The 22,943-nt window shown below is 47.0% G+C and overlaps 2 protein-coding genes and 1 pseudogene across 4 annotated transcripts in view; all 3 read right to left on the reverse strand.

Moving 5' to 3' along the window:
• The window catches only part of LOC117095266 (SH3 domain and tetratricopeptide repeat-containing protein 1-like), a 563,227-nt gene that overhangs the window by 348,753 nt on the left and 191,531 nt on the right, over nucleotides 1-22,943 (reverse strand). The gene's annotated exons all lie outside the window — the stretch shown is intronic.
• Nucleotides 1-22,943, reverse strand: part of LOC117095263 (ATP-dependent 6-phosphofructokinase, platelet type-like) — a 430,270-nt gene that overhangs the window by 256,024 nt on the left and 151,303 nt on the right. The window lies entirely within an intron of this gene.
• On the reverse strand, nucleotides 4,136-5,275 carry LOC117094243 (annotated as a pseudogene).

Here is a 22,943-nt window from a genome sequence, read left to right on the forward strand (position 1 = left end):
GACGGAGTTTTGCCTTGTTGGTCAGGCTATTCTCAGTCTCCTGAGCTCGTGATCCACCCGCCGTGGCCTCCCGAAGTACTGGGATTACAGGCTGGAGCCACCACATCTGGCCTATCCTGCATTTTTAAAATTAATTGAGTTTAATAAAACAGAGCAGAGAGAGAGAAATAGTGGCCCGCCCAGCAGCTCTGAAGCTATCTCATGGAAGGTTTAGTGGGGAATCCTGACCCAAGTCCAATCTCCAAGCTCTAGACATTTCACCAACAAAACAGGAAGCCAACACATTCTGGATCTTCTTTCCAAGATAAAATTGACTATTTGTAATATTTTTTTTCAGAGACAACGGAAGCTGAAAAATAATTACTGAGAAAGGAGGAACTTTTCTAGAAGAACTTAAATCCAAAAGACTATGGGATAGTAGTGGGAAGTGGAGGAGAAAAAAAAGCCATGCAAAGTAAAATCAGGAAGCAAAACAAACGTTTTAGAACAGCCAGTGTGGGGAGTTGGAAAGTGAAGCTTTGAGTAGAAACCAGAGTTACAAAATTTCAGAGCTGGAAGGAGCCTTATAAGGAAGCAGAATTGGGCCCGAGGACTAAATATTTGCCAAAAATCACACAGGCAATTAGTGGCAGACAGAGAGGACCTTCATTTTATGCAACCTCTGCCTCCTGGGTTCAAGAGATTCTCCTGTCTCAGCCTCTCCAGTAGCTGGGATTGCAGGCACATGTCCCCACGCCCGGCTACTTTTTCTTTTTAGTAGAGACGGGATTTCACCATGTTGGTCAGGCTGTTCCCAAACTCCTGACCTCCTGATCCGCCTGCTTCAGCCTCCCAAAGTGCTGGGATTACGGGCGTGAGTCACTGCGCCCCACCCATTGTAATGAGTTCTATTTTGATTAATAAAGATGTGTTGCAGCCTAGTTATAAAAATTTAAAATTCATGATCCAAAACCACAATTACTTTGGCACCAACCTAATAACATAAGAATTAAAAGAGATCTTTATATTAAAGATCCCATGGATGATGAAATGATAAAGAATATTACAATCTCCATAAGCCACAAACTTTGTAACTTAGACCAACTGGATGAATTAAAAGACACAATCTATTAAGACTAAAACACAGGAGAAATAGGTCATCTAAATATATGCATATCTATTAATAAAATGGAATCAATACCTAATAACCTTACAGAAAACTTACGTATTCCCAAAATCTGACATTCTGTCATGTTAGTCTAACTGGTGGAATTCGGGGATTTCCATTTTGATAAGAACATAGGGGAATTGCACACATTTAATTTTAGTGCTCATTGGTCAGGAAACCTATGTCCACTATAGGATACTGCAGAGCAATGCGTTATGGAGAATTTAGGCAAGATAATATGATTTTCAGAGTTAAAGGAAGACAACCTGTTTTATGTACAGTCATTCCTCATAATATCACAGGGGATACCATATTGAAACTTTGGGGTATCCCCAGGGATGATTCTTATTTGAGCCACATGTGAATTTCAGACACGGAGGCTTCCCAACTTTGGTGGCTTTCAACAAATGTGGAAGTTAATCACAACCTATTTTGTGGAGGCATAAATTTCAATGAGCACTCACTTAACCTTTTATTTTAAATATTATTTTTGTAAACTTTGCATTTCCAATTAGGTGAAACTTTAAACCTGTTTCAGATCTTATCCACTTTTTTTTTTTTTTTTTCCTGAGATGGAGTCTTGCCCTGTCACCCAGGCTGGAGTGCAGTGGCATGGTCTTGACTCACTGTAACCTCCGCCTCCCAGGTTCAAGCAATTCTCCTGCCTCAGCCTCCCAAGTAGCTGGGATTACAAGTGCCTGCCACCACGCCCAGCTAATTTTTGTATTTTTAGTAGAAATGTGGCTCCGCTATGTTGGTCAGACTGGTATTGAACCCCTGACTTTGTGATCTGCCTACCTCGGCCTCCCAAAGTGCTCAGATTACAGGCCTGAGCCACCGCGCCCAGACTCTCCACATTTTTTAGGCTGAGGGGAGTAAGGGTTGCTTTAAGTTATCAGGGACTCCCATGTACCCACCCCATTTGTGTCAATTTCTTCCTTCAGAGTTCTTCAAATCAGCATCACCATTGTTAAAGGCCTCCCGCATGGTAATAATTGTGCTACAGGGTTTTATGAACACGAAGTTTATGTTTGATTGAATTAACCTCCTTGCTGTGGCATAAGGGGGCTATAAGTGTTTTCACCAATTATGAGGCGGGTTCACTGTGCAATGGCTACCAACATTTCTGAGTACAATGAGACCAAACACATTCATACATAAATTCCATGAAGTGAATTTGTTACTTACAAACAGCAAACAGAAGACAACAGAAGTCTGGGATTCAATATGAACCGCTACCGCAAGATCAGGAAAGCTACCCAGAGCAGATGGATGGAGTTTTGATTGTAAATGCTTCACTTGCACTACAACTGAGCTACCCCAGAAAGGAACCCACCTTGGGTTTTCTCACACGATGTGGTTTGCTGGACACAAGCGTTAAAGGACATTCTGTTTCGAGCAGGGACTCTAACAGAGCCTGGGCTGTCCTGACCAATGTCACCTGATTATCAGGATATTGCATTCCCAGCATATCATACAGTTATCTTGAGAACTACCAGTAAGAAAGGGAAGAAAATGGCCCTGTACCCTTAAAACTAAAGGATCAGGATATTTGTTGTGACAGAGGCACAGACAGTAGCGACAGAGTGTTCTTGTGAGCCATCTACTAGTTCTCTTGACCACAGCGCGGCACCTGACCTCTTTTCTCTTTCCTTTCAATGGAAACTGTTTCAGAATATTTTGAATATTTTGAGTTTCTACATCTAAAGAGTTGAGGCACACGATCACTGGCAGTGTAGACTCTCTGCATGGTTACAGGAAAGAGTTCAGGAGCCCATCAAGCCACATTGGTGGAGACCACCTAATCCTCCAGAGAGTGCCACTCCAACTTCCTGGGGTTAGCTCCACATGTAGTAAGGCCATTATGTCTAAGGCCGGCAAGACTTGAGTCTGAAGATTCGACTTTTGGCATGCTGATGAGCAACAGTGACAAGAAAATCCCACACACAGGCTACGTGTAACTTGTGTAACATTTCATACATTTTTTCCAAGCACTGCACTATCATTAATTTGCATCAGGCTTTCCAAATTAGAAAAGCTTCACTTGGCCGGGCGCGGTGGCTCAAGCCTGTAATCCCAGCACTTTGGGAGGCCGAGACGGGCGGATCACGAGGTCGGGATATCGAGACCATCCTGGCTAACACGGTGAAACCCCGTCTCTACTAAAAAAAAAATACAAAAAAATTAGCCGGGCGAGGTGGCGGGCGCCTGTAGTCCCAGCTGCTCGGGAGGCTGAGACAGGAGAATGGCGTAAACCTGGGAGACGGAGCTTGCAGTGAGCTGAGATCCGGCCACAGCACTCCAGCCTGGGCGGCAGAGGGAGACTCCGTCTCAAAAAAAAAAAAAAAAAAAAGAAAAGCTTCACTTATAGAATTTCTTTCCAGTGGGAGATTTCACATGACTTTTCAAGTGAATGTGAAAACTGAAAATATTCTTGCAGTTTCTAAACTATTAGAGTTTTAATCCTGTGTACGTTCTTGTATTTACAAGGTCCAGCCAGCTACAGTGTGCATTTTCATATGTGCTTGAGTGGGTATGAGAGAAACGAAACATTCCCACATTCTGGACATTCGTAGGGTTTTTCTCAGGAATGAGCTGATGTCATTCAAAGGAACTAACACAACTGAAGGCCTTACCACAAATTTAAATTCAAAAGGCTTTTCTCCAGTCTGAGGCCTCCCAAATTTTCACAAACAGGAAAATCTGAAGGCTTGACCACATTTCCTACATTCTTAAGGTTTCTCTGCAGCGTGAGCTCTTTCATGTTTGAGGGAATGGGAAAGAGTAAATGTTTTACCACATTTCTTACATTCAAGGGGCTTTATTTATTTATTTATTTTTGAGATGGAGTCTCACTCTGTCGCCAGGCTGGAGTGCAGTGGCACAATCTCGGCTCACTGCAACCTCCGCCTCCTGGGTTCAAGTGATTCTCCTGCCTCAGCCTCCTGAGTAGCTGGGATTACAACCATATGCTATGTTACCTAAGGCCTAAGGCCCAACCTCCCTGTTACCTAAGGCCCCGCCCTCTCTGCACAGCTCGCTCCCCATTGGCCGGGGGGCGGGCCCTAGGCGCCCGGCTCCGCTGGGGGCGGGGCGGCGGGCGGCGGGCAGGGCCCTGTACACCTGCACGGTGTGTGTCTCGGCCTCAGCCCAGAGCCAGCTGCAGCTCCTTGATCCGAGCCGGATCCTGTTCGGGGAACGCGGGCTGAAGAGGCGGCGGCGGCCCCGCCCAGGGGCTCCCATGTTGAGGCTGCTGCGTCTCTGTCGGCTGATCAGCTGCGCTCTAGTCGGCCCAGGCGCCGCGGCTAGGAGCTAGGGTTGGGAGGCGGCGGCCCGAGGTGAGACTGGACGACGGGCGACGGGGTCTCCGGACCAGGCGGGGGTCTCTGCGCCGGGCGTGGCGGCTCCGAGCGGGGTCCGCAGGCTCCGGGGTTGGGACCCCGGGTCCGTGCGCCTGGGCTTGGTCTCCGCCTCGGGTGGCACCGGGGGCTTCACGTCTGCTGCGATACCCCGTGGGCCAGCGCGGGGCTCTTGGGCGCCCTGCGGATGCGGGCCGGTCCACACTGCTCCCCGGCTCCGCGCGTCTGCCGCGGAGGGGACTGCATGGACCCGGGCGCTGGCTTCTGCCCGGTCCTCCGCGGCCTGGCTGGTCCCCGCGTGCGGCAGAGTGGGCCCTGCATGGACCCACTCATGGAACGGGGTCCGGGTCACCGCGTGTGGAGACTCCAACGCCCTCCCCGCCCTCCCTCGCAGTGAGGCTGCTTCGCCAGACTCACCGAGGGGACTGCGCGGACCCTCAGACGAGGGAGTCCGTGACTCTGGGTGGGGGCTCTTTCCTGGCCCCGCATGATGGCTTCCTGAGTGTTTTGTCACTTATCTAGGTGGCTGCGTGGACCCGCGCGCGTGGGTCCTGGCTGCCCTGCTAGTGGGGCTGTGCGCCGCCCCGTGACTCGTCTGGGTCGACCCCGCCTGGGACGCGCGTGTAGTGGGGGTCTGTGCGCGGGGTGCGCGGTTGCTGGGGGCGCACTGCCCCCGCCCCGTGATTTATCCTCTCACTTGCTGGGCGGGAGAAAGCGAAAGGTGCGGCCCGGAGCTGTCGCGCAGCGGCCTCACCGACCTCTGCCCAGGTCGGCGGGTCCCGGGGGGCGAGGGGTTGTCACCGCGTGTCCCACCGCCGCACTTCTTGCTGTGGCCTTCGGCTGGGCTCTGATTGGTGGAAGCAGGGCCCTTCTGCCTGGCGCTTCTTGATTTCTTCCGTTAGTAATGGGAAGAAAAAAAAATCTGGGAAGTCAGATTGAACTTTGTAGCTCTCAGCGCCTGGAGAGTGGAAGAAACTCTCCCAAGAATTTGGCGGGCTGAAAATGCGTTTCAAGTAGGAGCATCCACACCCACGGAATGAGGCCAAGGCAGTTACAGTTAGAGGTGAGATTTATGAGGGGGGAGCCAGGGTGAGGTCCATAGGTGGGGAGACTCCGACCTCAGCTTGATGGGAAGACCTGATGCTGCCCCTCAGACGCCTATTTCTCAGCCACCAGAGAAAGTGGAATCACTCCTTAGTGAATGCTTCCATCAAACTTTTGAAAAACCTGTAATGTCCGAGGAAGCATAATCAAACTGGACAGTTTTCCCCTTTTAAGAGTGTTTAACGTCCCGGAGACAAACAGCAGAAGGCTCAAGGAGTCCAAATACTCAACCTGAAGTTCTTTCTGAACAAGAGATGGTGTATAAGTAACAGGCATACGAGACAAAACTGAACTAATCACTGCAGCTGTGGCTTCTAGCCCTGTAGCATGTCATGCAGGGCCTTTTGCCTTCTCTTCCCTCCGCTGTCCCAGACCCCAAGGCTACAGCCCACCTCCAGTCATCAGCTCCTGCCGACCCATTGCTATGAACTCTGTTTCGGTGGCTCCCTTCTCTCTGAAATTTTGCTTGTTCTCCTGAAGTCCTGGTCTTTAAGAGCTTATGATCTGCAGGGACAGATTGGCTTTGGGCAGTACATAGTTAACTGTAGCACAGCTTGAAAAATGCTCTGATAGAGGTGGGCAGGCAGTTTGTACATGCGGGTAAGTGCGAGGTCCTTTTTCAATACCATGAATTCAAGTATTCATGCTATTTAAAATCTGCACTTCTTTGACTCTCCAGAGGGTTTTAGATTAATTTTTTTTCTATTACTTCCTAGTGTTTGTTTCATAGTTCAGAGTACTTGATGAAAACTTACCAGGTCGGCTGGGTGCGTTGGCTCACGCCTGTAATCCGAGGACGTTGGGAGGTCTAGGCAGGCGGATCACTTGAGGTCAGAAGTTCGAAACCAACCTGGCCAACATGGTGAAACCCTGTCTCTACTAAAAATAGAAAAATTAGTTGGGCGTGGTGGTGGGCTCCTGTAATCGCAGCAGTTCAGGAGACTGAGGCAGGAGAATAACTGGAACCCAGGAGGCGGAGGTTGCAGTGAGTGAAATGGCTCCACTACACTCCAGCCTGGGCCATAGAGTGAGAATTCCTCTCAAAACAAAAACAGAAACAATGTACTGGGTCTATCTCTGGCTCTGGAATTTTCCTGGAAGGTCTTCTCCTCTGGGCTTCATTTTTCTCACTTTTGAGGATCGTAAATGACGTAATTTCCAAGAATTGTTGCCCTACACCTTTAATTCTTTCAAGCAAATATAGTAGAGAAAAATTCTCTTCCCCGCAATGGTGTAAGGAAGTCTCTCACAGAAGGGGACACTTGGGTATGGAGAAGACACAGGATATATATATGTATATATATATGTTTGTTTTTTTTTTTCTTTGGAGTCGGAGTTTTGCTCTGTGGACAAGGCTGGAGCGCAGTGGCAGGATCTGCCCTCACTGCAAGCTCCGCCTCCCGGGTTCACTCCATTCTCCTACCTCAGCCTTCCAAGCAGCTGGGACTATAGGCGCCTGCCACCACGCCTGGCTAATGTTTTGTATTTTTAGTAGAAACAGGATTTCACTGTGCTATCCGGGATGGTCTCAATCTCCTGACTACGTGATCTGCCCGCCTCCGCCTTCCAGAGTGCTGGGGATTACAGGTGTGAGCCACTGTGCCTGGCCGACAGAGGCTATATTTTTGAGCTCTACATTGCAGAGTTCTTTTCTCTAGCCCTGGCCTGGGTCCCAAACAGGGAACTTAATTCACTCTATCACTGAAGTATACTCTTCCTTTGATGCCATTGGTATGTTGTCCTAGAGATTTGCTGTGGCTGCCAGGAGTGTTTCATAGTTAAGAACTGATGCAATCTCTCTTTTGTCAGTCTATGAGTCTATAAACCATCTTATTTCCTTTAGTATTATCTCCCTGGAACTGGAAGGTCAGAGATGAAGTTTTCTTAGATTCTAAGTCTCAGTCTTTGGTATCTACCTTTGTCTGTCTCCCATGTCACCTGCTGTTTTTTTTTTTTTTTTGCCACCTGTTTTTCATTTTAATGTTTTTATTGGATAGGTGTCTATTATTGGAGGCTACCTCAACACATTTTTGCATGTAGACAGGATATAAGTATGAATAATATGTAAAAGATACCTTACTCTAGTTCTTTTGAGAGGAGGATTTGGTTTTGATATGTGGCCCTAATAAAGCTTTTGTTAAGTCCAAGTACTTTGTGAACTTCAGTTCCCTCACCTGTAAAATGGAGTTAGTTCTTAGTGATACCTGTTCTGCCTAACTCAGGAGATTGTTTTGAGGATGAAATGAAATCATGAATGTAATGGAATTTTGTAAATTTTAAATGAAATATTGTATTACCTAAGATTTTTTTTTTTAATGCTGTATTAAGAATGGACTGAGGCCGGGCGCGGTGGCTCAGGCCTGTAATCCCAGCACTTTGGGAGGCCGAGACGGGCGGATCACGAGGTCAGGAGATCGAGACCATCCTGGCTAACACTGTGAAACCCCGTCTCTACTAAAAACTACAAAAAATTAGCCGGGTGAGGTGGCGGACGCCTGTAGTCCCAGCTACTCGGGAGGCTGAGGTAGGAGAATGGCGTGAACCCGGGAGGCGGAGCTTGCAGTGAGCTGAGATCCGGCCACTGCACTCCAGCCCCGGCGACAGAGTGAGACTCCGTCTCAAAAAAAAAAAAAAAAAATGGAATGAATCTGGGTTTTCCTTTGAAATCCCAAATGTTTAATGTTCAGAGAAGTTTTAATGTGTCTGTTGGGGAGCTTCATTAGGATTATTTTCTATCTTTAATTGGCCAGTATTGTTTTATATTTTAGCATTTTTGGGGACCATCAACATTTGTGTTTCAGTTATCATTAATATCTTACAAAGTTATAAAATGTGCATGATTTAGTCTTTAACAATCTCTTCAATTATTTACATTCCCATGTAAAAAATGAAGTAATGAAGATCCATGTAAATAACATTCCCACGCTTTAATGAAGCATAATTTCTTGACATTGCAGTTTCTAAGTGCTCTGTCTTGTGGTTGGGAAAGCTAAAGGACAGTTAAAGGGCAGTCAGAGGTCAAGGTCAGCAAAGCATCACCTTTGACATTTGAAATCCAGCAGCAGGTATCACAGTGAACCCCATTCCAGCATCCAGGAAGTTTCTCTGCCCTGCCTCTCCTCCAGCCACCTCGGAATCTGTGTCTGCAGTGTTGGTCCTGCTTTCCTGTCTCTCCTCTGCCTTTCCTTTCTCTTCACCAACTTCTACCGAGTGCCTCTGATGTCCCAGACAGTGGCAGTGGGAGTACAAAGGCTAATAATCCCGGCCCTGGTCCTCAGAGAACTTATACTTTCTGTGCAGATATTAAGTTATACTGTCATATATAGTGTTGACAAACATTGATACAGATTTCCTGTGAAGTGCAGAAGCACCGTCGTAGAGGCAGAGATGCAGAGGCAGCACTGGTGACTCACACATGGAGAGCTGGAGTTCTTGGTCTAGTGGGAGAAACTGACCTGGACATGATTTCAGTGCAGCGGAGTGAGTGCTGGGATGGGCTCCCTCGGGGCATCTGGGGCTGGGTTTGTCTGGTGTTTAGTCTCCTGCCTGGTCCTTAGAATGTATCAGTAAGATGAGCATTGGGAGGTTTCTAAGTGAAAGGAAAGGCAATCACTTACCTGAAACCTGAAATTTGTAGGTGTTCTGGGCCATTTGTAATTCACTGGATCTTTTTTGTCAGAGCAAGTCTATCATCTCTTTTGGATGGAGTGTGGCCAGCCCTGCCTTGCGATGTAAGGAAATCGGGAAACGCTTGTCAGGTGACAACACCGTGCCAGACACTCTTCTAGAGGTTTCCACGTAAATCACTGTATTCATTTCTGTTACTGCTTTACCACATTTCCACATATTTCGTGGCTTAAAACAATTGAAATTGTATCATCTCACAGTTCTGTAGGGCAGAAGCCTGACGTGGGTGTCACTGGGCAAAAATCACCATGTGGTCTGGGCTACATTCCTCATTGGAGAATTGTTTCCAAGCGCTTTTGCCAAATCTAGTTCCTTGTGGTTGCAGGACTGAGGTGTCTGTTCCCTTGCTGGCCATCTGTTGGGGGCTGCCCTCAGCTCCTGAGGCCTCTATCTGGTCTTTGCACGTGGTCCCATCAGCTCAGGACTAGCTGGGCCAGGGACCTGGTCAGGCTCTCCAGTTCCCCTGTGTGCATTTCTCTTCTTCCACTCGGAGAAAGTTCTATGCCCTATTTTAAAATATTTTTTTGAGATGGAGTCTCGCACTGCTGGCCAGGCTGGAGTGCAGTGGCGTGATCTCAGCTCGCTGCAACCTCTACCTCCCGGGTTCAAGTGATTCTCCTGCTTCAGCCTCCTGAGTAGCTGAGACTACAGGTGCCCGCCATGATGCCCGACTAATTTTTGTACTTTTAGTAGAGATGGGGTTTCACCATTTTAACCAGGGTAGTCTCCATCTCTTGATCTCGTGATCCGCCTGCCTTAGCCTCTCAAAGTGCGGAGATTACAGGCGTGAGCCACCTCGCCTGGACAGTTGTATGCTTTTAGAGGCTCATGGGATTAGATTGGACCTCCCTGGATAGCCCAGGATCCTTCTCCTAAGGCCTGTGGCAAAGCCCTTTTGCTGCGTGACATAGTCACAGGTCTCGGGGGTTGGAATCTCCCACCACAGTTACCGATCCACTTACTACAGCAGCCTGGGAGGTGCTTTTCATTGCCCCTGGTTAACAGATACCATTTTTTTTTTTTTTTTTTTTTTTTTTTTTTGCAAATTGGCAGGAACATGAAGATCCTTCTTTTTTTTTTTTTTGAGATGGAGTCTCATTCTGTTGCCCGGGCTGGAGAGCAGTGGTGCGATCTTGGCTCACCACAACTTCCACCTCCTGGGTTCAAGCAGTTCTCCTGCCTCAGCCTCCTGAGTAGCTGGGACTACAGGCACGTGCCACCAAGCCCGGCTAATTTTTGTATTTTTAGTACAGACGGGGTTTCAGTATGTTGACCAGACTGGTCACAAACTCCTGACCTCGTGCTCCACCCACTTTGGCCTCCCAAAGTGATAGGATTACAGGCATGAGCCATTGCACCCAGCCATGAAGAACCTTCTTAAATGAAAAAACCATTCCTCTGACTTGATGTGAGGCTGTTGGTGAGACTGATAGCAGTGGAGACAGGTCCGTCAGAAATGGAGCTAAACTTTGTGTTTTGGAGTATTTTGATGGCCTGCCCTGATGATGTAAGTTTTGCTAAGAAGTCATTAGAGTAATTCCTCTACTGGAAGAAACACCCATATGGGGAATTTGGGACCTTGCCTTTTCAAGTTTTTTTTTTTTTTTTTTTTTTTTTTTTTTTTTTTTTTTTTTTTGAGACGGAGTCTCGCTCTGTCGCCCGGCCTGGAGTGCAGTGGCCGGATCTCAGCTCACTGCAAGCTCCGCCTCCCGGTTTACCGCCATTCTCCTGCCTCAACCTCCGAGTAGCTGGGACTACAGGCGCCCGCCACCTCGCCCGGCTATTTTTTTCTATTTTTTAGTAGAGACGGGGTTTCACAGTGTTAGCCAGGATGGTCTCGATCTCCTGACCTCGTGATCCGCCCGTCTCGGCCTCCCAAAGTGCTGGGATTACAGGCTTGAGCCACCGCGCCCGGCCGCCTTTTCAAGTTTTACACAAAGGACTCTCCATGGGTGAAAAGGACATGATTCCAGGTCCATTTCTAGAATGGAAACAGCTGCATCAACCCAACAGCGATTCACATTCCTGCGTTTGAGAGAATCCGATTGTTTCAAGGCTGAAGCCAAAAGCCCAATAAACAATGTTTGTACCTTTTTTCATAGTTAGGAATTAGGTGCATCCTGTGGTCAAGAAAATAACTGATGGTGGTCACCAAGTAGTTTAAAACCAAGCAGGATCTCATTTTATCATGTGGGTGTTTTTGATTTTTTAAATGAAGTTTTTATTTTCCTGTGCAATAAATGACAAGCTCTGACTTGAAATACATTTCCTTTAATAAACCAGAATCTAGGGCCGGGCGCGGTTGCTCACACATGTAATCCCAGACTTTGGGAGGCCGAGGAGGGCAGATCATGAAGTCAGGCTATTGAGACCAACCTGGCCATAGTGAAACCCTGCCTCTACTAAAAATACAAAAAATCAGCTGGGCATGGTGGCAGGCGCCTGTAGTCCCAGCTACTCGGGAGGCTGAGGCAGGAGAATGGCGTGAACCCGGGAGGCAGAGCTTGCAGTGAGCCGAGATCACACAGTGCACTCCAGCCTGGATGACAAAGCGAGACTCTGTCTCAAAAAAAAAGAAAAAATAAATCAGAATCTATAATCCTAAGGTTCTTAACCCAGCTCTCAGAAATTTATGACGTCCCCAAAATCCTGTGCAACAATTTTGTGTATATGCATCCATGTGTTTATGGGGAGACAATTTATAGCTCTCCATACATATTCAAAGTGATTGGATTCCAAAAAATTTTAGAATACGCCACTTGGGCCTGGTGTGGTGGCTCACACCTGTAATCCCAGCACTTAGGGAGGCTGAGGCAGTAGGATCCAGTGAGGTCAGGAGTTTAAGACCAGCAGCATAGCGAGACCTCCAACTATACCAAAAAAAAAAAAAAAAAAAAAAGCTGGACGTGGCGGTGCACCCCTGTGGTTCTAGCTACTCGGGAGGTTGATCACCTGATCCCAATAATTTGAGGCTGTAATAAGAATTGCACCACAGCACTCCAGCCTGGGCAACAGAGGAAGACCCTCTCTCAAACAAAAACAAAAAACCATATCACTTAGTATACTATTGTTGTTGGTCAAGTATCAGATTTTGATTAAAAATTAAATACTTTTTTTTTTTTTTGAGACAGAGTCTCGCTCTGTCACCCAGGCTGGAGTGCAGTGGCATGGTCTCAGCTCACTGCAAGCTCTGCCTCCTGGGTTCATACCATTCTCCTGTCTCAGCCTCCTAAGTAGCTGGGACTACAGGTGCCTGCCACCACGCCTGGCTAGTATTTTGTATTTTTAGTAGAGATGGGGTTTCATCGTGTTAGCCAGGATGGTCTTGATCTCCTGATCTCGTGATCTGCCCACCTTGGCTTCCCAAAGTGCTGGGATTACAGGTAAATACTCATTTTTAGCAAAGTTGTACAGGCGTACAGCTCTAAGAGTCAGAAATTAACAAGTCTTAGGACAAAACCCAGCAATCCCCAACCTTACCCTTCTCTACTCTGATCCCTGCTCCTTGGAGGTTACTGTGTTTATGTTTTAGCTTGTTCTTCTAGATTGTGTGAAAGACAGGGAGATGTCCTACTGTGGAAGACAAGGATTCAGGTTGCTTACCCTTCCCGCTCCTCCTGTTGCCCAGGTTTTTCTCCCCCATCCTCTCCGTATAATTATTGTGATAGTGAGGCCAGGCATGGTGGCTCGTGACTTATCTCCGATTTTTGGGAGGCCGAGGCGGGCAGATCACTTGAAGCCAGGTGTTGAAGGCCAGCCTGGCCAACACAGTGAAACCCTGTCTCTACTAAAAAATGCCAAAATTAGTCAGTTGTAGTGTCACACACCTGTAGTCCCAGCTACTCAGGAGGGTGAGGCACAGGAATTGCTTGAACCTGGGAGGTGGAGGTTGCAGTGAGCTGAGATCGCACCATGAGCTGAGACCGCACCACTGCACTCCAAACTGGGCAACAGAGGTAGACTCTGTCTCAAAAAAAAATGATCATGATAGTGGGATACATAGTACAATAGTTTATCTATTTAGTATTCTTCCTGGTTTTTGGCCCGGAGCTTCTAAAAGCATTGTAGCTTCCTGAGCGAAAGGAACATCATTGGTTGTAATATTTGGTCTTAGGTTTCCATACCTGACACAAGAGCTTCTAAGACTTTTGGAATCTCTGAGGTGATAGGAGTGTGTTTTGTATGATAATGAGATGACAGGTGGCTTTGGGCCCCTGGACAGGTCCAGGATCAGGGCTGGTTGCCAGAAGGATGAGTCATGATTAAAGAGTTGGATGTATCAGCCTCACCCCTACCTCTGGGAGAGGAGACGAGACAGGCCGGAGATTGAGCTAGTCACGGGTGGCCAATGACTTAATCATGTCTGTTATGAAAACTCCATAAATCCCTGTAAATATTGGGTTTGGAGAGCTTCTGGTTTGGTGAACTCATTTGGTGCTGGGGAAGAGGCACTTCCAGGGATGGCATGGGAGCCCCGACCTCTCTGCCCCATGGTGTGCTCTGTGCGTCTCTTGCATTTGGCTGTTCCTGTGTCCTCTTCTTTGTAATAAACCGGTAAGAGTAAGTAAGTGCCAAGCACTTTGCGTCTGTCACCTCAGGTGTTGTGGGCAGTTGACCGGTTGAAGAATGCATTGCTATTATGTGAGGAACCTTGGCCTTTGAAAAAGCAGAACTAGATCCACGTTCTTGCCTGGTAACTGTAACTATCATCTAGTTTGTAAAGGGGAATGCAGTTCACTGAAAACTTCTTATGACAGTGGGGAAAGGATTGGGGTGTCTGCATTGGTTTGTGTCATATAGGTCATATGAAAGAGCATTTAGGCTGGAGGGAGACTTTTCATCTCTATAACTTTACTTTCACAGGACAATTCCATCATGATTTGAAGATTTTTGAGTCAAAACTACATTGTTCTGCTATGTGTTTTGGGGCAAATTTATACATACAATTTGCTTAAATATTTCAGAGAATACAAGAATATATGTGTGGGGTAAAAATCTGAAATTTGCATTCCCCCTTCTCTAGAAGTAACCATTGTGAATAGTTAAGTCTGTATTCCAGCTCTTTTGTATATTATAAATACACTGTGAATATATGAGTGTATGTATACATATATGTTTTATTTTTAGAGATGCAATATTGCTGTGTTGCCCATGCTAGTCTCAAACTCCTGGGCTCAAGTGACCCTCTCGCCTCACCCTCCCAAAGTTTTGGAATTACAGGTGTGAGCCACGGCGCCTGGCCTGCATGAGTATATTTAGTAATTGCTAAGTTACTCTGTTCAATACGTGTCTGTTGAACTCTCCCACGTGCCAAGCATTGTTCTAAATACCTTTTACCCACTAATTCACTTAATTTTTAGAGCAGCTCTATTATTGTGGCCCTTTTACAGTGAGGAAACTGAACCACAGAGAGGCTGGGGACGTTGTCTAACATCACACAGTCAGTGCTGTTGGAATTGAGGTTTGAACCCAGACAGCTGGCTTCAGATCTCTTAGCTGTTATCATCGAAGACACACCCAAACCTTAGGGCCGCCTCCCAAGCCTTGCCTGAGCTCTGCCTGAGCTCTGTGAGAGTCATGTATGTGATGTTTCTTTCCTTTTTTTTTTTTTTTTTGAGACGGAGTCTCGCTCTGTCGCCCAGGCTGGAGTGCAGTGGCCGGATCTCAGCTCACTGCAAGCTCCGCCTCCTGGGTTTACGCCATTCTCTCGCCTCAGCCTCCCGAGTAGCTGGGACTACAGACGCCCGCCATCTCGCCCGGCTAATTTTTTGTATTTTTTTAGTAGAGACGGGGTTTCACCGTGTTAGCCAGGATGGTCTCGATCTCCTGACCTCGTGATCCGCCCGTCTCGGCCTCCCAAAGTGCTGGGATTACAGGGTTGAGCCAGCGCACCCGGCCGTTTCTTTCCTTTTTAAGGACACGAGTCTTGGAATTGTCCCAGACCCTGGTGGGACCTCTTGAGGACCAAAACAGGGATTCTTCAAGCCTGTCCCAAGGCCAGATCTCTGATTGAGCTACTTGGAAGGTAGACGTGGAAGACAGTAATTTTGACAGAACAAAAAGTCAGGATGGCTGGGCTGACTCGGCCAGATGCGGTGGCTCATGCCTGTAATCCCAGCACTTTGGGAGGCCAAGGCAGGTGGATTACTTGAGGTCAGGAGTTCGAGAGCAGTCTGGCCAACAAGTTGAAACTCTGTCTCTACTAAAAATATAAAAATTAGCTGGGCGTGGTGGTGGGTGCCTGTAATCTCAGGTGCTTGGGAGGCTGAGGCAGGAGAATTGTTTGAACCCGGGAGGCAGAGGTGGCAGTGAGCTAAGATTGCACCACTGATCTCCCACTTAGGTGACAGAGTGAGACTCCATCTCAAAAAAAATAAAAATAAAAATAAAAAAGAGGGAAGGGGAATAGCTGGGCTGACTCATCCTAAGGAAGAGGCCCTATAGCAGCGATAGGACCTTGGGCACTTGGGTGGAAAAGAAGGAAGGAAAAGATTCACCCATGGCGGTGACCTGGACTGCAGAAACCACACTAAACAGTCCACGTCCTGGAGCCTGGCCACCCCTTTTGCTTCTCTTCTCCTTGGGTAGAGGGTGTGGGGAGCTTTCTACCCTGAAGGCTGAGCAGCGCAGCTTCTAACCAGGGTAGGCATTTGTCTGTCCCTGGGAATACAGACAGCATTCTCATAACCAGCCCGAATACTCCTGAACAGCTTTTTGTAGGGTGGGGCGGGGCGGGACAGAGGGTCATTTTGACTCATAGGTCCCTTTTCCACTTTCACTGCTGATAACCGTGTTACAGATTAAAGTTTTGTTTTTGATACTGAAGAGGGCTTAAGAGAGTGAGCTATTATAGCACATCTAAGTCTGCTAAAATAGAACCACGGGGCAGTGTAGGAAAATCTCTTCTAAATTATGGATCATATATGGTGAACGTTAGAAGCCATGTGTACCTAAGTTGAAAAATCAAAACATGTCTTGTATTTGGGTGACCCCGGTAAGTCTGGATCCCACTGCACCTTGTGTGAACACAGGATGCTGAGGTGTAGGGATCAACAAGCTTTTTCTGGAGGTCTTGCGCTTCTCCTTTGGGGTAAAGTGGGGTGACAGTAGGAGCGCAGAGCTGTTGAGCCCCTAATATTTGTCAGCTGTTTTACATGTGGGATTCCATTTAATACAATCTTGGAGGTGAAATTATTTTATTGAAGATGAAGATAGAGGCTTAGGGAAGTTAAGGAAATTGTTCAAGGTCACGTCATTTATGTTATTGCTGTTTTTTTTCTTTTTTTTTTTCTGAGACAGAGTTTTGCGCTTCTTGCCCAGGCTACAGTGCAGTGGCGCGATCTCGGCTCACCACAACCTCTGCTTCCCAGGTTCAAGGTATTCTCCTGCCTCAGCCTCCCGAGTAGCTGGGATGACAGGCATGCGCCACCACGCCAGGCTGATTTTGTATTTTTAGTAGGGACGGGGTTTTTCCATGTTGGTTAGGCTGGTGTTGAACTCCCAACCTTGGGTGATCCGCCCAACTCGGCCTCCCCAAGTGCTGGGATTAGAGGTGTGAGCCACCACGCCTGGCCAAGGCCATGTGATTTCTTAAGTGGAAAGAAAAAGTACTTGATGAACTCAGAAGTTTGACTTCAAGGCCCTTGATCTTTCCATAACACTGGTTCCTTCCCTGGTTGGTCTGAGTGACTGAAGAATTCAAGGAAGCTGTGTTTTGTGGAAAGAAGACCTGAGGGGTGTATGGTCTTTCCAGGCTTGGAATCTGCCATGCTGGGCTTCTGAATTGTATAGCTTGGCCATATAGAGAGAAGCCCGTCATTTAAGATTTATTCTTCGGGGGATATAAAGGAAGGCCGCCCACATGAGACGGGCAGAGGCGACATTCTCTGAGCTGCTGTGGCAAGGGAGTTGGCACCGTCACTTGCGTGTGGCAGAGACTGACATGCAAGTGAGTGGCGGATGAGGAGTGGGGAAGCTGCAGGGTGGAAAAGAACGGTTCCCAGGGGAGGATGTTGTGGGGGCTGGAGGCGGCTGTGCAGAAGTGGGGTGTTTTATGTGATTGGTTAGGGGTGCATCTGGCTTTCTCTGAATGATCCTAACTGGAAATAGGGGCCAAAATTAGGGTGGCTGTCAGTTTTGAGTCAAGTCCTGGCCACGTGGGACAGAGTTGTGGTTTAGTTTCTGGGTTGTGGAGAGAGAGCAGTCTGGCTTCCTATCTGATGTACTAGCCTGGCTGGCCTCCTGGCTGTTTCCTGTAGATAGGGGTTTGGTTTCCTGGGTGGGCAGCTACAGGTTGTGGTCTGAGTTCTGTCTTTATACATATGATCAGGCATGGTCTGTGTGTACATTCAGTCCCTCATTTTTCTTGTCAGTAAAAATATCAAATGACAAATTGGATACATTGGGAACTTTTCAGATGTCTATGTCCCCTGGAGGAAGTTTTCACGTTCACATTTAATCAGAATGAATATAAACAACTGGGCCATTTATCTTGAAGATTTAAAATAGGAAATCTTCAACAATACTACCTCAGCGCCATTGCCTCTCTGTCCATCGTTAGGGAATGTGTTTTTATCCACCGCCGGCTCATCGTCCGCCAGTTTGTGGTTGATCCACTTCTCTATACGTCTTGTCTTGTGTGCATCTCAGTGTTTGCTAGTGTTAGCTTTCTCCTTCGTCAGTGTAGTTTATTTGTGTAGCCTGTCTTAGTAGGAAGTTATTTGTGGAATTTGTGAATGGAAGGGACCTTGGAGGTCTGCCAGGTCAGCCCAGTGACTTTCAAGATAAATGGAAATACAGGGAACTGTTCCAGCTTCGTTGGTGGCCAAAGCAGGAATAGAAAGCAGTGTTCTTTGTGCCACAATGTCATTGGAAGACAACTCAATGTGGGCCTAAAATGCAGAGTAACTAATTTCATTTATCTCTGCTTATGACTCTTGTTATCAGACATTTTAAATGGACTTTAATGTGTTAGCAGGAATATGAAAAGTCCTGACTTGTTTACATAGAAGGTACTTTGTTGCCTACTCATTTGGTTGCTTTTTCAACAGGGTTGAAAAGACATTGTTATAAACTGAATGTTTATGTCTCCCCAGATTCTTGTACTGGAGCCCTAAGTGCCAGTGTGATGGTAGTGGGGGATAGGACCTTTGGGAGGTGATTAGGGTTAGATGAGGTCATGAGTGTGGGCCCTGGTCTGACAGGATTAGTGCCCTTAGAAGAAGAGAAACCAGGCTGGGTGTGGTGGCTCACACCTGTAATCCCAGCACTTTGGGAGGCCGAGTGGGCAGATCATGAGGTCAGGAGATTGAGACCATCCTGAAACCCTGTTTCTACTAAAAATACAAAAATTAGTTACGTGTGGTGGCACGTGCCTGTAATCCCAGCTACTCGGGAGGCTGAGGCAGGAGAGTTGCTTGAACCAGGGAGTAGCAGGTTGCAGTGAGCTGAGATTGTGCCACTGCACTCCAGCCTGCTGACAGAGTGAGACTCTGTCTCAAAAAAAAAAAAAAAAAAAAAAAAGAAAGCAGAGAGCTCCCACTGCCCTGGTGTGAGGAAATAAGAGAAAGGTGGCTGTCTGTAAGCCAGGAAGAGGTCCCTGTCCCGGAACTCAGTTGGCTGACAGCTTGATCTTGGACTTCTAGCCTCCAGAGCTGTGAGAAATAAACTAATGTTTAAACCACACAGCCTATGGTGTTTATTATGGTATTTGCCTATGGTATTATGGCCATCTGGTTTGACTGATACAGAGATGGTTCCAGAATACTGTAGCCTGTGTTTAAGTTGGTGATGCCATGAAAATAAATGTGGTAGTTCATTCCTTTATATAAAGATAGCTCTGTGAACCCAGGGCCTTTGCTCACGTCTTAGTTGAGTCTTGTCTTCTTATTTTTATTTTTATTTTTTTTGAGACGGAGTCTGGCTCTGTCGCCCAGGCTGGAGTGCAGTGGCCGGATCTCAGCTCACTGAAAACTGCGCCTCCCAGGTTCACGCCATTCTCCTGCCTCCGCCTCCCAAGTAGCTGGGACTACAGGCGCCCGCCTCGTCGCCCGGCTAGTTTTTTGTATTCTTTAGTAGAGACGGGGTTTCACCGTATTAGCCAGGATGGTCTCGATCTCCTGACCTTGTGATCCGCCCGTCTCGGCCTCCCAAAGTGCTGGGATTACAGGCTTGAGCCACCGTGCCCGGCCGAGTCTTGTCTTCTTATAATACCTTCCTAAGTTCTCTTTCCCCCCTCTAATTTATATTATATATCTGGATTAAATCATATATGGTATGATTTTGTACTTTATAGCTATACAAACTTTTAGTGATTTTATTTCATTTTATTTGATTTTTGAGACATGCTCTTGCTCTGTTGCTCAGGCTGGAATGCAGGCGTGCCATCACAGCTCACTGTAACCCTAAATTCCTGGGCTAAAGTGATCCTCCCACCTCAGCCTCCTGAGTAGCTGGGACTACAGGTGTGCTATCCTGCCTAGCTAATTTTTAAAATTTTGTAAGGACAGAGTCTTCCTGTGTTGTCCAGGGTGGTTTCAAACTCCTGGCCTCAAGCAATCCTCTCACCTCAACCTCTCAAAGCACTGGATTACAGGCATGAGGCACCACACCCAGCCCAGTGATTTTTCGTTGTTAAGATCAAGGACGGGTTCCCTGGTTTGGCATTCAAGGCTCATGATCCGGGCGTGATATGCAAGTTTGGGTTTCAGTGTTTCCATTCCCGCCATCAGCCTTGCACTCCAGCTTGTTGCCTACGCCCTGTTCTGAAGCCCAGCCTGAGAGCTGCACTTAGAATTTATACCTTCTCATCTCTTCATCGTCTTCGCCTATGTTCTTATCTCCATCTGGGACATCATCTCCACATTTCTGTCTCTTTAAATCTTCTCTATCCTTCAAGACTTGAAATACTCACTTCCTTTACACGATCCCCGCTCTGACATCCAAGCTAGGCTTAATCGTTTTCCTTTGAATGCTGATAGTGCTTAATGTTTTTCATCCTTTAATTATGCAGCAGTCCTGTGTGTTAGATATTATTATTTCCCCAGTTTTTCATAGTTGCTTTGAAAATATTTGCTGTAGTCATATATTTTGAATATGTAATATGAGCGACATTCAAAAGGTCCTGGAGAGTGAAAGGCAGTCCTACTCCTGTCACTGCTCTGTGACCACTGCTGTCAGTTTTGTTTGTTTGTTTGTTTGTTTGTTTGTTTTTCCAAGATGGAGTCTTGCTCTGTCACCAGGCTGGCATGATCTCAGCTCACTGCAACCTCCGCCTCCGGGGTTCAAGCGATTCTCCTGCCTCAACTTCCTGAGTAGCTGGGACTACAGGCGTGCGCCACCTCGCCCAGATAATTTTTGTATTTTTCGTAGAGACAGGGTTTCACCATGTTGGCCAGGATGGTCTGGATATCTTGGCCTCGTGATCCACCTGCCTCAGCCTCTCAAAGTGCTGGGATTACACGTGTGAGCGACTGCACCCAGCCTATGTATCTTCTTTTTAAAAATATAGATGTTGGCATAAGATAAACACTGTTCTTCACCAGTTCCTCACTGGTAAGTATTTAGGTTGTTCCCAACCGTTTGGATTAATCAATGCTGAGTTGTACGTAATTCCTGCATATTTGCATGAATATGTTCATAGGATGCATTGCTAGAAATGGAATTGTGGGATCCAGCGTTCTGCACATTTTAAATGTTGATGGGTGTTGCTCGATTCCCTTCCGTTAGGGCCATACCGTTATCTCACTGTCAATGTGTAAGGGCGCCTATTTCTATTTCCTTGCCAACAGTTTCTTCTCAGCTGTTTTCTTTGACGTCACACACACACAAATAGCCCTATTGTTCCAAAAACATGCACATTCTACATTTCTACTTAAAGTGTGCGCACACTGACTGAAGCTCTGTGTTGCAGTGATGTGTGCTGCTAGGATTGTGGCTCTGTTTCGAATTTGCTAACCAGGCTATGGCTTTCCAGTCAGGTATTTCTTGTTTTTTTCATGCTGTTGCTGCCGTTGGGCTGTGTGAATTTGCCTCCAGTGCCCAGCCAGATTTCCTTTCCGGTAGACGGGCTTAGTGTCTCATCCGGCAGACCAGTTTCCTAGTGACCAGGGCCGAGTGTTTTATCCAGCAGCCCTGTTACCTGGTGATCTGGGCCGAGTGTCTCATCCGGCAGCCCTGTTTCCTGGTGATCTGGGCCGAGTGTCTCATCCGGCAGCCCTGTTTCCTGGTGATGTGGGCTGAGTGCCTCCATGAGAAGTTGCACCCATCTCCAGTAGTACATCTTTTCACAGCAAGCAAAACATTTTCACCACGTTTCTAGTGGGACAGGCACTAGCTCTTTTCTGGGCATCAGGAGACCTGGCTTTGTTCTGGTTCAAGCAACAGCTGGTGAGTTACCAAAGACAAGTCACATCTGGCCTCTGGTCCTTTGCTTTATAAGTAGAATCACAGTCCGAGTGGGCATCACTGCCCTGGTCTCTATGCGGTACTGAGTGTTGTGGTGATGATGGCTAAGTGTCAGGGTGCATTTCCACCACTAGGGGATTACAGGCCAGCCAAAGGCACAGGAGGAAAGCTAACAGCCCCGGGCAGGTGCACAGAACCAGAGGAGTTTGAAACGGTGGTTCCAAGCTCCTTGGTGTGATTGATGTAATCACAATAAACATTTTATCTCTAAGTCTTGGGCCATTGGACCAAGAGAAGAGAGAGCTGGTATTGAGTTGTAGTGAGAGGTGCGTGGTTCGTGTGCCTGCTGAGTCTGGCTTGGGCTCAATTCCATTGAGTCCCATTCCATTTTACCTTCTGTTTCCACCTTTTTCATGCTCCTGCTTGTTTCTCCAGAAAAAAAATGCAATAAATTCCATTCAAAAACTTTACAAAAGCCATAGATGCTTATTGAAAATAGTTCAAATGATGTGGAAGACAGAAAGATCGTGAGTGTTTCTCTGTTGTGTGTTTGGATGAATGTGTCTTTGGGGTAGTCACTATTAACACTGGGTATATTTCCTTCCAGATCTTTTCTAGTGTACCTACAAATATGTATGTACACTTTGTAAAAAACAAAATAGTACCTGATAAACATTGAGTCCCCCTACTCCCACTGTGCAGTCTACAGGGACATCCTTTCATGGTGATACGATGAGACCTGATCGACTCCTTTTGTTCGCTGGAGGGCTAGGTAATAATAGCTACAGAGAACTCACCTTCAGTGGGCATTTACCATGTGACAGCGTCTGTGCTCCAGGCAGGCTACATGAAGTGGGTTTTAAGGATTTTTACAACAATGCTATGGGTGAACACAGTAATTGTTAACATTTTGCAAATGATAGAATTGCAGTAGAGAGAAGCAAAGCTGCTTGCTGAAACTCATGGCAAGATTCCCGAGAGAGAGAGAACACTTTTAAAACAATTGTTGCTATAGTCAGGTGATTTACGATCATTTGGAGAAATAGTGCATTCAGTGAATACATTTCAGGGTCTGGTACAGTCTGGGAGCTGTTCCTGAAAATGCACTGGGCTAGAGGTAAGGGAGTGGTCCATTGGCCCTGGGCCCCTAGTGCAAGGAGGGAGGTCCCTGAGAGAGGGGGCATGGAGAGGAGGTCTCTGAACAAACCTTGCAACATCCATTTCTGCTGATTCTGGTCCGA

This window comes from Trachypithecus francoisi, unplaced genomic scaffold (assembly GCF_009764315.1).
Source record: "Trachypithecus francoisi isolate TF-2019V2 unplaced genomic scaffold, Tfra_2.0 Lachesis_group13, whole genome shotgun sequence".
In the NCBI taxonomy this organism is placed as follows: domain Eukaryota; kingdom Metazoa; phylum Chordata; class Mammalia; order Primates; family Cercopithecidae; genus Trachypithecus; species Trachypithecus francoisi.